This window comes from Artemia sp. Qi Xiang Cuo, chromosome 19 (assembly GCF_049724085.1).
Source record: "Artemia sp. Qi Xiang Cuo chromosome 19, ASM4972408v1, whole genome shotgun sequence".
NCBI lineage: Eukaryota > Metazoa > Arthropoda > Branchiopoda > Anostraca > Artemiidae > Artemia > Artemia sp. Qi Xiang Cuo.
In genome coordinates this window covers 17,369,038-17,383,167 of record NC_142812.1, presented here as the reverse complement: position 1 = coordinate 17,383,167, position 14,130 = coordinate 17,369,038, and the positions used below count along the sequence as shown (strand labels likewise).

General features: G+C 33.7%; 1 pseudogene; it reads left to right on the top strand.

The window, feature by feature from the left end:
• Positions 1 to 430: 430 nt before the first annotated feature.
• On the top strand, positions 431 to 979 carry LOC148940561 (actin, plasmodial isoform pseudogene; annotated as a pseudogene).
• The last annotated feature ends 13,151 nt before the right edge of the window (positions 980 to 14,130 follow it).

The following is a 14,130-nucleotide window of genomic DNA, read 5'->3' as shown; positions in this document are numbered from 1 at the left end:
AGAATCGCTAAGATTATTATGTAAAGTGAAAAAATATTTATGGTGTCCGAGAAATAATATTATTTTTTATTCAAAATAGAGAAATACCTGAAATTTTTAAAATAGTTTTGTTGTTGGTTCAATTTCATCAATAAAAGTTTTATTCCATCTCTTACTTTCAAAGTTATAATTGTCTCCTGGAATCAAACTTTTTTGGCTCAACTTCTAAAGTGCGTATCTTTTGTAGAAAAGAAATTCATTTTTTTATTATAGTTTTTAGTGCAGAATCGCTAAGGTTATTTTGTAAACTGCAAAAATATTTATGGTGTCCGAGCAATACTTTTTAATTTTTATTTCAAACTAGAAAAATATCTGAAAATTTTAAAATTAGTTTAATTTTTTGTTAGGAATTTGCAACTCGATACGGTACTTAAGCTTGTAACGTCATATTATAGTAAGAATTACTAAGACATTTGAAAAAAATATGACAGAAGATTTAGTTGCAATTGTTATTGATAATGGATCAGGTATTTGTAAAGCAGGATTTTCAGGAGATGATGCCCCAAAAGCTTCGTTTCCTGCTGTGATTGGACGTCCAAAACATACGGGAGTGATGATTAATTCCGGCAGCAAGGATGCTTATGTAGGCGATGACGCTCAAGCGAAAAGGGGAATTTTGAGACTTAAGTATCCTGTAGAGCATGGAATTGTTACAGATTGGGACGATATGGAAAAGATTTGGCATCATACCTTCTACAATGAACTTCGCGTTGCCCCAGAAGAGCACCCAGTTTTACTCACAGAGGCTCCTCTTAACCCAAAAGCCAACAGAGAAAAAATGACTCAAATTATGTTCGAAACTTTTAACACCCCTGCTATGTATGTTGCCATCCAAGCCGTCCTTTCCCTCTACGCATCTGGAAGAACCACTGGTATTGTTCACCGTTTTATAATAGAAAAGAGGAACTCTCACTTATATTCAGGTTGCAGCGGTAGCTAGCAACCTAGTAAGAGACGATCACGTCCAATGTTAAGAAATATAAAAACCCATAGCTCCTAAAAATCCGAGTTGCAGCAGTAGCTAGCAACCTAGTAAGAAACGATCACGTCCAATGTTAAGAAATATAAAAAACCCATAGGTCCTAAAAAAGGAGTCAGATCAAAACAAAAAGTACACCATTAGAACCGCCTTGTCTGAAACCCCTGTATAGTTACATTAAAAGACGATCATTGGAATAACAAACAATTGCATACATTGGAATTAGTTAGCTACTTGATGGTTTGAGGTTCGTCTCTTACTATTTCAAAGAAGAAAAAGCCGTAGGCTTTTTCCTGTTTGTAATCAGTTTATTATCTGGGTTGTTATAATAATCTTAATAAGCATGAAATATTTTAATAAATCATCATAAGGATGATGATGCAACAAACTTGTCTTTTAACAAGTTTACATATCCGGGTTGCAGCGGTAGCTAGCAACCTAGTAAGAGACAATCACGTCCAATGTTAAGAAATATAAAAACCCATAGTACCTAAAAAGGAGTCAGATCAAATTCAAAACTACACCATTAGAACCGCCTTGTCCGAAACCCCTGTATAGGAAACTTTCAGTCCCTTGGCTTGAACAGCAAGGGAAATTTATTGGCTTGAAAATCAATAAAAGTGGCAGCTACTACAACATTCTGCCTAAACGGGATATTTTTTTTTCTTTTTTTGTACCCAGAGATAGCTTCGCACTGGAACATCGTAGAGGGTTTTTCAATGGCTCATTTTAAAGGAAATTAATTGAGTTAAAAATCTATAGTAACTAAAATAAATTATTTCTAAAAGAGAATAAATTTTTCCACCAAAAACTGCATTTTTGATGTCTTTTCGCACTGCAGTCTTTCAAACATAATCGTATACCAGCGGTAAGATTTGAACCCAAGGCTCCGAAGAGATTCGGGTTGCAGCAGTAGCTAGCAACCTAGTAAGAGACGATCACGTCCAATGTTAAGAAATATAAAAACCCATAGTTCCTAACAAAGGAGTCAGATCAAAACAAAAAGTACACCATTAGAACCGCCGTGTCCGAAACCCCTGTATAGGAAACTTTCTGTCCCTTGGCTTGAACAGCAAGGGAAATATATTGGCTTGAAAATCAAGAAAATTGACTTTAACCACGTTATTCTCCCCAAACGGGATATTTTTTTCTTTTTTTTTCTTTTCCACAGATAGCTTGGCACTGGAACATCGTAGAGGGTTGTTCAATAGCTCATTTTAAAGGAAATTAATTGGGTTAAAAATCTATAGTAACTAAAATAAATTATTTCTAAAAGAGAATAAATTTTTCAACCAAAAACTGCATTTTTGATGTCTTTTCACACTGAAGTCTTTCAAAAATAATAGTATACAAGCGGTAAGATTTGAACCCACGCCTCCGAAAAGACTGGTGGCTAACACCAGTGTCTTGGACCACTCGGCCAGGCTGCCTCCCATAAATAAATATATATGTGAATTTGGGTTGCAGCAGTAGCTAGCAACCTAGTAAGAGACGATCAGTCCCATGCTAAGAAATATAACAAAACTCCTAAAAATAGAGTCAGATCAAAACAAAAGTACATCATTAGAACTACCTTGTCTGAAACTACTAGATAAATAATGAATGTCGTCATAGCTTTATATTAGAGCTATGACATGAATAGAAAAACACGAAATTATATCGTTGTTTCTGATGACGTCATGAAATAATATCATTGCGCCATGACGTCAATAAAATCCGGGTTGCAGCGGTAGCTAGCAACCTAGTAAGAGACGATCACGTCCAATGTTAAGATATAAAAACCCATAGTTCCTAACAAAGGAGTCAGATCAAAACAAAAAGTACACCATTAGAACTGCCTTGTCCGAAACCCCTGTATAGGAAACTTTCTGTCCCTTGGCTTGAACAGCAAGGGAAATATATTGGCTTGAAAATCAAGAAAATTGACTTTAACCACGTTAGTCTCCCCAAACGGGATATTTTTTTCTTTTTTTTTTTTTTCCACAGATAGCTTGGCACTGGAACATCGTAGAGGGTTGTTCAATAGCTCATTTTAAAGGAAATTAATTGGGTTAAAAATCTATAGTAACTAAAATAAATTATTTCAAAAAGAGAATAAATTTTTCCACCAAAAACTGCATTTTTGATGTCTTTTCACACTGCAGTCTTTCAAACATAATCGTATACCAGCGGTAAGATTTGAACCCACGCCTCCGAAGAGACTGGTGGCTAACACCAGTGTCTTGGACCAGTCGGCCAGGCTGCCTCATAAATAAATATATATGTGAATTTGGGTTGCAGCAGTAGCTAGCAACCTAGTAAGAGACGATCAGTCCCATGCTAAGAAATATAACAAAACTCCTAAAAATAGAGTCAGATCAAAACAAAAGTACATCATTAGAACTACCTTGTCTGAAACCCTACTAGATAAATAATGAATGTCGTCATCCGGGTTGCAGCGGTAGCTAGCAATCCGGGTTGCAGCGGTAGCTAGCAACCTAGTAAGAGACGATCACCTCCAATGTTAAGAAATATAAAACCCCCCAACTCCTAAGAAAAGAGTCAGATCAAAACAAAAAGTACACCATTAGAACCGCCTTGTCCGAATCCTCTATAAAGGAAACTTACTGCCCTTTGGCTTGAATAACAAAGAAAATATATTGGCTTGAAAATCAAGAAAATTGACTTTTACCACGTTATTCTCCCCAAACGGGATATTTTTTTCTCTTTTCTTTTTTCTTTTCCACAGATAGCTTGGCACTGGAACATCGTAGAGAGTTGTTCAATGGCTCATTTTAAAGGAAATCTCTAGATCTAGCGCTATTTGTACTTAATTTTTTTTTAATTAATTTTTTTTACGAAAAATTTAATTTTTTATATACAATATTAAACAATGACGTCATAGTCTTTGGATGTATTAGTACATAAAGTCTGGATCATCGAATTAAAGCTGAAACTAAGTAAAGAACAATTATGCCTCCATATATTCAAAGTGATCTATAAAATTTCCCATTACATCTATAAACTGTTCCACAGTTGTCGGTTCATACCTTGGAAGCTTTTCACTAAACATGCAATATTTCTTTTGGATATTACTATGAAGTTTTGCGAAAGCATCTCTAGCTGACTTTTCAACAAAATCCATTCTTTCAGAGATAATTTTAATCTTTAATTTTGAATATTTTTCGTAATCCCGGTAAAAAATTCGTAAAATTTTTCTAAATTTACTAAGATCAGTCAGCATTGTTGCCATGTTTTTGGACTTCTGAATATAATTTTTAATTTTGCCCTTATGCGTTCTTTGCAGCTTGTGTAAACTGCAAAATATCCATGGTGTCCGAGCAATAGTTTGAATATTTCAATTCAAGCTAGAAAAATACCTGAAAATGTTAAAATTAGTTTTATTTTTAGTTAGGTTCTAACTACCCGATGTGGAATTTACTATGTATTTTCAGACCAAAAAAATTCAATTTTTTAATATATTTCATTTTTCAGTTTAGAATCGCTAAAGTTATTATGTAAACTGGAAAAATATTTATGATATATGAGCAATAATTTTAATCTTTTAATTCAAACTAACAAAATACCTGAAAATTTAAAAATTAGTTTAATTTTTTGTTAGGTTATGGGTACATGATACGAGTCTTAAAAAGTTTCAATTAGATGAGGATATTATTTCTTGTTTTGTAATAAGATGCGTTCTAATAGAGTTATACGTAATTTAAAAAAACATTACTATACAAAAAACAGAGACAACATCTTGAAAAGAGAAAAGCAAAGGTATTCAACCGACAAGGCGTATCGAGATGCGAAAATTGAGAGAGCCAAACAAAAGAGTAAGGAACGGTATGATTACAATAAGGAACGAACTGTAGCCCATAGTAACTGAAGTATTAAATCAAACAGTTCGTGGTTATAATAAAGAGCTGTCGAATGAATCATTTTAAAGGAAATCGCTGTAAATAGAAACCTTTTGTAATTAACAAAAATAATATTCTCATAAAATAAATTGTTACGATTCGGTAAAGAACTAACTCTACGCCATAGCAACTAATTTAATTTTGGAAAGAAAGAATTACCGCAGAAACCTAAATGGTAGTATAAGTAAGCTACGTTTCGTAAAAACTGTCCATCGATATTTGAACTCAGATCGCAGGATTCAAAGTCCTATGTGCTAACCACTACGCTAAGAAATGTTCATATAAGAAAAAATTTTACATAAAGGACCGATATATCCGGGTTGCAGCGGTAGCTAGCAACCTAGTAAGAGACGATCACGTCCAATGTTAAGAAATATAAAAACCCATAACTCTTAAAAAAAGAGTCAGATCAAAACAAAAAGTACACCATTAGAACCGCCTTGTCCGATACCCCTATAAAGGAAACTTACCGCCTTGTGGCTTGAATAACAAAGAAAATATATTGGCTTGGTAATCAAGAAAATTGACTTTAACCACGTTATTCTCCACAAACGGGATATTTTTTTCTTTCTTTTCCACAGATAGCTTGGCACTGGAACATCATAGAGAGTTGTTCAATGGCTCATTTTAAAGGAAATCTCTAGATCTAGCGCTATTTGTACTTAATTTTTTTTTTTAATTAATTTTTTTTACGAAAAACTTAATTTTTTATATACAATATTAAACAATGACGTCATAGTCTTTGGATGTAAGTTAGTACATAAAGTCTGGATCATCGAATTAAAGCTGAAACTAAGTAAAGAACAATTATGCCTCCATGTATTCACAGTGATCTATAAAATTTCCCATTACATCTATAAACTGTTCCACAGTTGCCGGTTCATACCTTGGAAGCTTTTCACTAAACATGCAACATTTCTTTTGGATATTACTATGAAGTTTTGCGAAAGCATCTCTAGCTGACTTTTCAACAAAATCTATTCTTTCAGAGATAATTTTAATCTTTAATTTTGAATATTTTTCGTAATCCCGGTAAAAAATTCGTAAAATTTTTCTATATTTACTAAGATCAGCCAGCATTGTTGCCATGTTTTTGGACTTCTGAATATAATTTTTAATTTTGCCCTTATGCGTTCTTTGCAGCTTGTGTAAACTGCAAAATATCCATGGTATCCGAGCAATAGTTTGAATATTTCAATTCAAGCTAGAAAAATACCTGAAAATGTTAAAATTAGTTTTATTTTTAGTTAGGTTCTAACTACCCGATGTGGAATTTACTATGTATTTTCAGACCAAAAAATTCAATTTTTTAATATATTTCATTTTTCAGTTTAGAATCGCTAAAGTTATTATGTAAACTGCAAAAATATTTATGATATATGAGCAATAATTTTAATCTTTTAATTCAAACTAACAAAATACCTGTAAATTTAAAAATTAGTTTAATTTTTTGTTAGGTTATGGGTACATGATACGAGTCTTAAAAAGTTTCAATTAGATAATAATATTATTTCTTGTTTTGTAATAAGATGCGTTCTAATAGAGTTATACGTAATTTAAAAAAACATTACTATACAAAAAACAGAGACAACATCTTGAAAAGAGAAAAGCAAAGGTATTCAACCGACAAGGCGTATCGAGATGCGAAAATTGAGAGAGCCAAACAAAAGATTAAGGAACGGTATGATAACGATAAAGATTACCGAAACAAACATAAGAAAAAAGTTGCTACCAGAATAATGGGTAGATACTGGGGTGACAAAAGCTATAATGAAAAAATTAAATTCTCTGCGAGGTTGTACCGAAGAACGCATAAGGACAAAGGGAAAAATTACATTCAGAAATACAAGCAGATGGCAAAAATGAAGGCTGATCTTTGTAAATTGAGAAACATTTTACGCATGTTTTATCGGGATCATGAAAAGTATTCAAAATTACAGATTAAAATTCTCTTTGAAAGAGCGGTTGCTGTTGAAAAGTCGGCTAGAAATTCTTTGGCAAAGCTTCATAGTAATATCCAAAAGAAATGTTGTCAGTTTAACGAAAAGCATCCAAGGTATGGATTGGCAACTGCGGAACAGTTTATAGATGCAATGGAAAATGTTCGACAACAATGTGAATACACGGAGGCGTACTTCTTTGAAAATTCGTATATTAATTTTGGAAGGAGCAATTGCAGTTTATGTAGCAGCAATAAAAATATATATACAAGCATACCTATCAACAGCGAAGGAAAAGCAATGTTTTTCAATTATGGCGAAAACGAGCCTGTTAGGGTTATTAGTAAATGTGTTTGTAAGACTAATGATTTAGAACAAATTCCTGGAACACCGACTCAAGAAAAAAATCATTTCTAACTGTGTTTTAAACAGTTCGTTTAGTTCTACTGAATATTTGTCAAAAAATTCTCTGTGTAGTAGAACAAACTGTCCTGAAAAGTACGAGACAACTATTGAAAAATGCTCTAGAACTAAATCTGACAAGGAAATTATGATGGCTGAAGTCACCTATAACAATCTGAGTAAACATTCAAAACCAAAAATTGGGCAGCAGGTTACTTGGCAATGTCACCCTGATATCTGCAAGCTGTATCCGACCGATATTGAATTATGTCAAATTCTTTTTGATATCCTTGAAAATAATATAGCATTAAAATTTTCAACTGACAAAGCGGTTAATTTCTACCTTGGCGGCTTGGATTATTGTGAAATCAATTACAGGGACACAAGAAAGCATGGGCATTCGTTATACTGTAGCCCAAATGAGGGATGTCAGAGCTATTTGCGTTCTCTAAGGGCACTAGCTCCACATTTTCCTGTCTTGAACTGTTTTATTAATAGCGTATATAAGGCAGTATCAAAATGTAAGATTATACAACATATTAATCTACTAAAAGTCGAGGGTTCGTACAAGGAACTAAGTCATTACATAGAAGAAGTGTCAAGTAGATTCTGTCGTAATAATAGTCAAGACTTCATTTACGGTGATAGCAATATTAGAGTTTCTGTGGATGAAAATACAATAATAAAACTATTTGGTGAGAGCCTTGATAAGGTAGCTAACATCAGGGATGTATACCCCACAATGCATTGTGACAGTTGTGAGCAGATAAAGACAAAATACCAATTGAAGAGTCTAAGATCCCTTTCAAATAGGAAAGGTTTTGATGTAATGATGGCCATGATTTTAGAACACCTACAACAGGACATATCCAAAGATGACAGAGAACAACTAATTCAATGTACAGGTTGGAAAGAGGACGTCATAGATTCATTCTTTGTCTGTGATTACTGTGCTGGGACAATGTTGAAAAGTCAGGAGAATGTCCGATCAGTATTAAATAACCTTCATATAGACTGTACACCGGAATGTATAAAGTGTTTAAATAATTTTGAAATGGCAATGATTCGATTTGTAATGCCTTGTCTTACGATCGTCAGATTTATAATAAAGAACGACCTCTTGCCTATGCTAAATTTTATAGGCCACTTAACAATAGTATAAGTTAGTAAAGGAGTGATATAGTTCATTATGGTAATGAACGAATTCTAGGCCATACTAACTAATTTAATTTTGAAAAGAAGAAATTTACATAAAGGACCAATATAGTTCATCATAAATTGTATTTGTCAATTAGTTTTTTTTATCCGGGTTGCAGCAGTAGCTAGCAACCTAGTAAGAGGCGATCACGTCGAATGTTAAGAAATATAAAAACCCATAGCTCCTAAATAGTTACATTAAAGAACGACCTGAGGCCTTAGTAACTGAAGTATTAAAAGGAATCAGGGTTGCAGTACAGTAAGGACCGAAGTCTATCTCATAGTAACTAATGCAACGGGAAAACGAAAAGAGGTCTGTGGTATATATGACGTCATAAAAGTTATAGTAAAGAACGACCTCTAACCCATGTTAATGTTAATTGATCCGGGTTGCTGTTACATTAAAGAACGATCATTGAAATAACAAACCATTGCATACATTGGACTTAGTTAGCTACTTGATTGTTTGAGGTTCGTCTCTTACTATTTCAAAGAAGAAAAAGCCGTAGGCTTTTTCCTGTTTGTAATCAGGTTTGATAATATACAGTAAAGAACGATCTCTCATCCATAGTAACTGATAAATGGTGGTTCCAGGGGTAGTTACTTGATTATAATAAAGAACCAACATTCTCCCGATTGTCTACTAATAACCAACCATATATGACGTAATATCTAACACCGATTATGTACTAATAACCATATATGACGTAATGAGTGACGTTACGTAAAAGTTGAAAAAACAATTTTTATTTTATTTTAGTTTATATAATAAAGAACGACTTCTTGCCTATACTAAATTATATAGGCCACTTAACTATAGTATAGGTTAGTAAATCACTGAAATAACAAACCATTCCATACATTGGACTTAGTTAGCTACTTGATTGTTTGAGTTTCGTCTCTTACTATTTAAAAACGAACTCAAGTCCAAAGAAACTGAACCCTGTGGTTCATTCATATTATCTTCATTATTTTAGCTAGAATGTAAATAAACAAGTTTCTTTTTTAAATTTTAAATTGAAAAGATAGTGCTTTTAATTCAACATATTAAAAGTTCTCCCCTACGGGGAATCGAACCCCCTTCTCCCAGGTAACAAGTGGGCATGCTTACCATTAGACTATTGAAGACTAATATGAAAGTTACATATAAGATATGATAATAATTTTGTAATCCGGGTTTAATATTATCCTGGTTGCAGTGGTAGCTAGCAACCTAGTAAGAGACGACCACGTCCAATGTTAAGAAATATAAAAACCCATAGTTCCTAAAAAAGGAGTCAGATCAAATTCAAAATTACACCATTAGAACCGCCTTGTCCGAAACCCCTGTACAGGAAACTTTCCGTCCCTTGATACAGTAAAGAACAATCTCTGGCCCATAGTAACTGATATATGGTGGTTCCTGGGGTAGCTGCATCCGGGTTGCAGCGGTAGGTAGCAACCTAGTAAGAGACAATCACGTCCAATGTTAAGAAATATAAAAACCCATAGTTCCTAACAAAGGAGTCAGATCAAAACAAAAAGTACACCATTAGAACCACCTTGTCCTAAACCCCTGTATAGGAGACTTTCTGTCCCTTGGCTTGAACAGCAAGGGAAATATATTGGCTTGAAAATCAAGAAAATTGACTTTAACCACGTTATTCTCCACTAACGGGATATTTTTTTCTTTTTTCTTTTTTTTTGTATCCAGAGATAGCTTGGCACTGGAACATCGTAGAGGGCTGTTCAATAGCTCATTTTAAAGGAAATTAATTGGGTTAAATTAAATTAAGAGACAATCATTGGAATAGCAAACCATTGCATACTTTGGACTTAGTTAGCTACTTGATTGTTTGAGGTTCGTCTCTTACTATTTCAAAGAAGAAAAAGCCGTAGGCTTTTTCCTGTTTTTAATCATATAGCATAGAATCTGGATTGCAGCGGTAGCTAGTTATATTAAAAGATTACATTAAAAGACTATCATTGGAATAACAAACAATTGCATACATTGGAATTAGTTAGCTAATTGATTGTTTGAGGTTTGTCTTAATATTTCAGAGAAGAAAAAAGCCGTAGGCTTTTTCCTCTTTGTAATCAGTTTATTATCCGGGTTGCAGCAGTAGCCAGCAACTTACATAAAGGACCTATATAGTTCATCATAAATGGTATTTGTCAATTAGTTTTTTTCATATAATCCGGGTCGTAGCGGTAGCTAGTAACCTAGTAAGCGACGATCACGCTCTATAGCAAAAACTAAAGTAACCCATAACTCCTGAGGAAAGATTCAGATTAAAATTATATTAAAGAACAAACTGTAGTCCATAGTAACTGAAGTATTATAGAATTTCACATAAGTATTTTATAATAAAGAACGAATATTTTACCGATTATCTAGTAATAACCATATATGACGTAATAAGTGACATGACGTAATATCTAATACCTATTGTGTACTAATAACCATGTATGACTTAATGAGCGACGTGACGTAAAAATTGAAAAAAATAATTTTTATTTTATTTTCGTTTTTAGTTCAGAATCGCTAAAGTTATAAGCTGCAAAAATATTTATGGTGTCTGAACAATAGTTTTAATCTTTTAATTTAGACTAGAAAAATACCTGAAAATTTAAAAATTAGTTTAATTTTTTGTTAGGTTCTTGATACTTGATACGGGACATAAAAATTCAACTAATGGTTACATAATGGTTTCAATCAAGCAAGCTACACGCAAGTTAAAAAAGAGTACTACCAAAAAAACAGAGATAGCATCTTGAAAAGAGAAAAGCATAGGTATTCAACCGACCAGGCGTATCGAGATGCGAAAATTGATAGTGACAAACAGCGTTATTATAATGATGTTTACAATAAGGATCGATAGTGTAAATGGGAATTTTGTATCCGGGTTGCAGTGGTAGCTAGCAACCTAGTAAGAGACGATCACGTCCAATGTTAAGAAATATAAAAACCCATAGTTCCTGAAAAAAGAGTCAGATCAAAACAAAAAGTGTATCATTATAACCGCCTTGTCCGAAACCCCTGTATAGTAAAATTTCTGTCCCTTGGCTTGAACAGCAAGGAAAATATATTGGCTTGAAAATCAAGAAAAGTGGCAGCTACTACAACATTCTGCCTAAACGGGATTTTTTTTTTCTTTTTTTCTTTTTTGTATCCAGAGATAGCTTGGCACTGGAACATTGTAGAGGGTTGTTCAATAGCTCATTTTAAAGGATATTAATTGGGTTAAAAATCAATAGCAACTAAAATAAATTATTTCTAAAAGAGAATAAATTTTTCCACCAAAAACTGCATTTTTGATGTCTTTTCACACTGCAGTCTTTCAAACATAATCGTATACCAGGGGTAAGAATTGAACCCACGCCTCCGAAGAGACTGGTGGCTAACACCAGTGCCTTGGACCACTCGGCCAGACTGCCTCTCATAAATAAATATATATGTGAATTTGGGTTGCAGCAGTAGCTAGCAACCTAGTAAGAGACGATCAGTCCAATGCTAAGAAATATAAAAACCCAAAACTCCTAAAAATAGAGTCAGATCAAAACAAAAGTACATCATTAGAATTACCTTGTCTGAAACCCTACTAGATAAATAATGAATGTCATCATAGAGCTATATACTAGAGAGCTATATACTAGAATGTATATTAGAGCTATGACGTGAATAGAAAAACACGAAGTTATATTGTTGTTTCTGAACACGTCATGAAATAATACCATTGCGCCATGACTTCATACGCCGTGACGTCATAATTAGTATATAAGTATAGTCAAAACTGTAAATTCTCTAATTCTTGATTAGATAATGGTTAGATCAAAGCAAGCTATACGCAAGTTGAAAAAACAGTACTACACAAACAACAGAGGTAGTAAGTTGAAAAGAAAAAAGCAAAGGTATTCAACCAACCAGGCGTATCGAGAAGTAATAATTGAGAGAGCAAAACAAAGGTATTCAACCGACCAGGCGTATCGAGAAGTAATAATTGAGAGAGCAAAACAAAACAGCAAGATGTGTTATCACAATGATGAAGATTATAGACATGCAAAAATTGAGACAGCCAAACAAAAGATCAAGGAACGGTATGGTAATGATGAAGATTACAGAGAAGCAACAATTGAGCAGGCTAGACAAAAGAGCAAGGAACGGTATGATAATGATGAAGATTACAGAGAAGCAAGAATTGAGCAGGCTAGACAAAAGATCAAGGAGCGTTATCACAATGATAAACTTTATAGAGAAGCAACAATTGAGCAGGCTAGACAAAAGATCAAGGAGCGTTATCACAATGACGAAGATTACCGAAAAATATATAAGAAAAAGTTGCTACCAGAATAATGGGTAGATACTGGGGTGACAAAATCTATAATGAAAAACTTGAATTCTCTGCGAGGTTGTACCGAAGAACGCATAAGGACAAAGGGAAAAATTATTACATAAAGGCTCGATCATCTAATTTAAGCTGAAACTAAGTAAAGCAAAATTATGCCTCCATATATTCACAGTGATGTATAAGATTTCCCATTACATGTGTAAACTGTTCCACAGTTGCCAGTCCATACCTTGTCCGGGTTGCAGCGGTAGCTAGCAACCTAGTAAGAGACGATCACGTCCAATATTAAGAAATATAAAAACCCATAGTTCCTAACAAAGGAGTCAGATCAAAACAAAAAGTACGCCATTAGAACCGCCTTGTCCGAAACCCCTGTATCGGAAACTTTCTGTCCCTTGGCTTGAACAGCAAGGGAAATATATTGGCTTGAAAATCAAGAAAATTGACTTTAACCACGTTATTCTCCCCAAACGGGATATTTTTTTCTTTTTTCTCTTTTCTTTTGTTTCCAGAGATAGCTTGTCACTGGAACATCGTAGAGGGTTATTCAATAGCTCATTTTAAAGGAAATTAATTGGGTTAAAAATCTATAGTAACTAAAATAAATTATTTCTAAAAGAGAATAAATTTTTCCACCAAAAACTGCATTTTTGATGTCTTTTCACACTGCAGTCTTTCAAACATAATCGCATACCAGCAGTAAGATTTGAACCCACGCCTCCGAAGAGACTGGTGGCTAACACCAGTGTCTTGGACCACTCGGCCAGGCTGCCTCTCATAAATAACTATATATGTGAATCTGGGTTGCAGCAGTAGCTAGCAATCTAGTAAGAGACGATCAGTCCTATGCTAAGAAATATAAAAACCCAAAGCTCCTAAAAATAGAGTCAAATCAAAACAAAAGTACATCATTAGAACTACCTTGTCTGAAACCTTACTAGATAAATAATGAATGTAATCTTAGCTTTATATTAGAGCTATGACGTGAATAGAAAAACACGAAATTATATTGTTGTTTCTGATGACGTCATGAAATAATATCATTGCGCTATGACGTCAATAAAATCTTTACGCCGTGATGGCATAATTACTACTTAAGAACGACAAAGATGTAAATTCTCTCATTCTTGATTAGAATAAGCAAAATTAATTATTATCATAAAACAAATTGTTACGATATGGGAAAGAACTAACTCTAGGCGATAGTAACTAATTTAATTTTGAAAAGAAAGAATTACGGTAGAAACCTAAATTGCAGTATAAGTAAGCTACTTTTCTTAAGAATCGTCCACCGGGATTTGAATTCAGATCGCAGGATTCAAAGTCTTAAGTGCTAAACACTACAC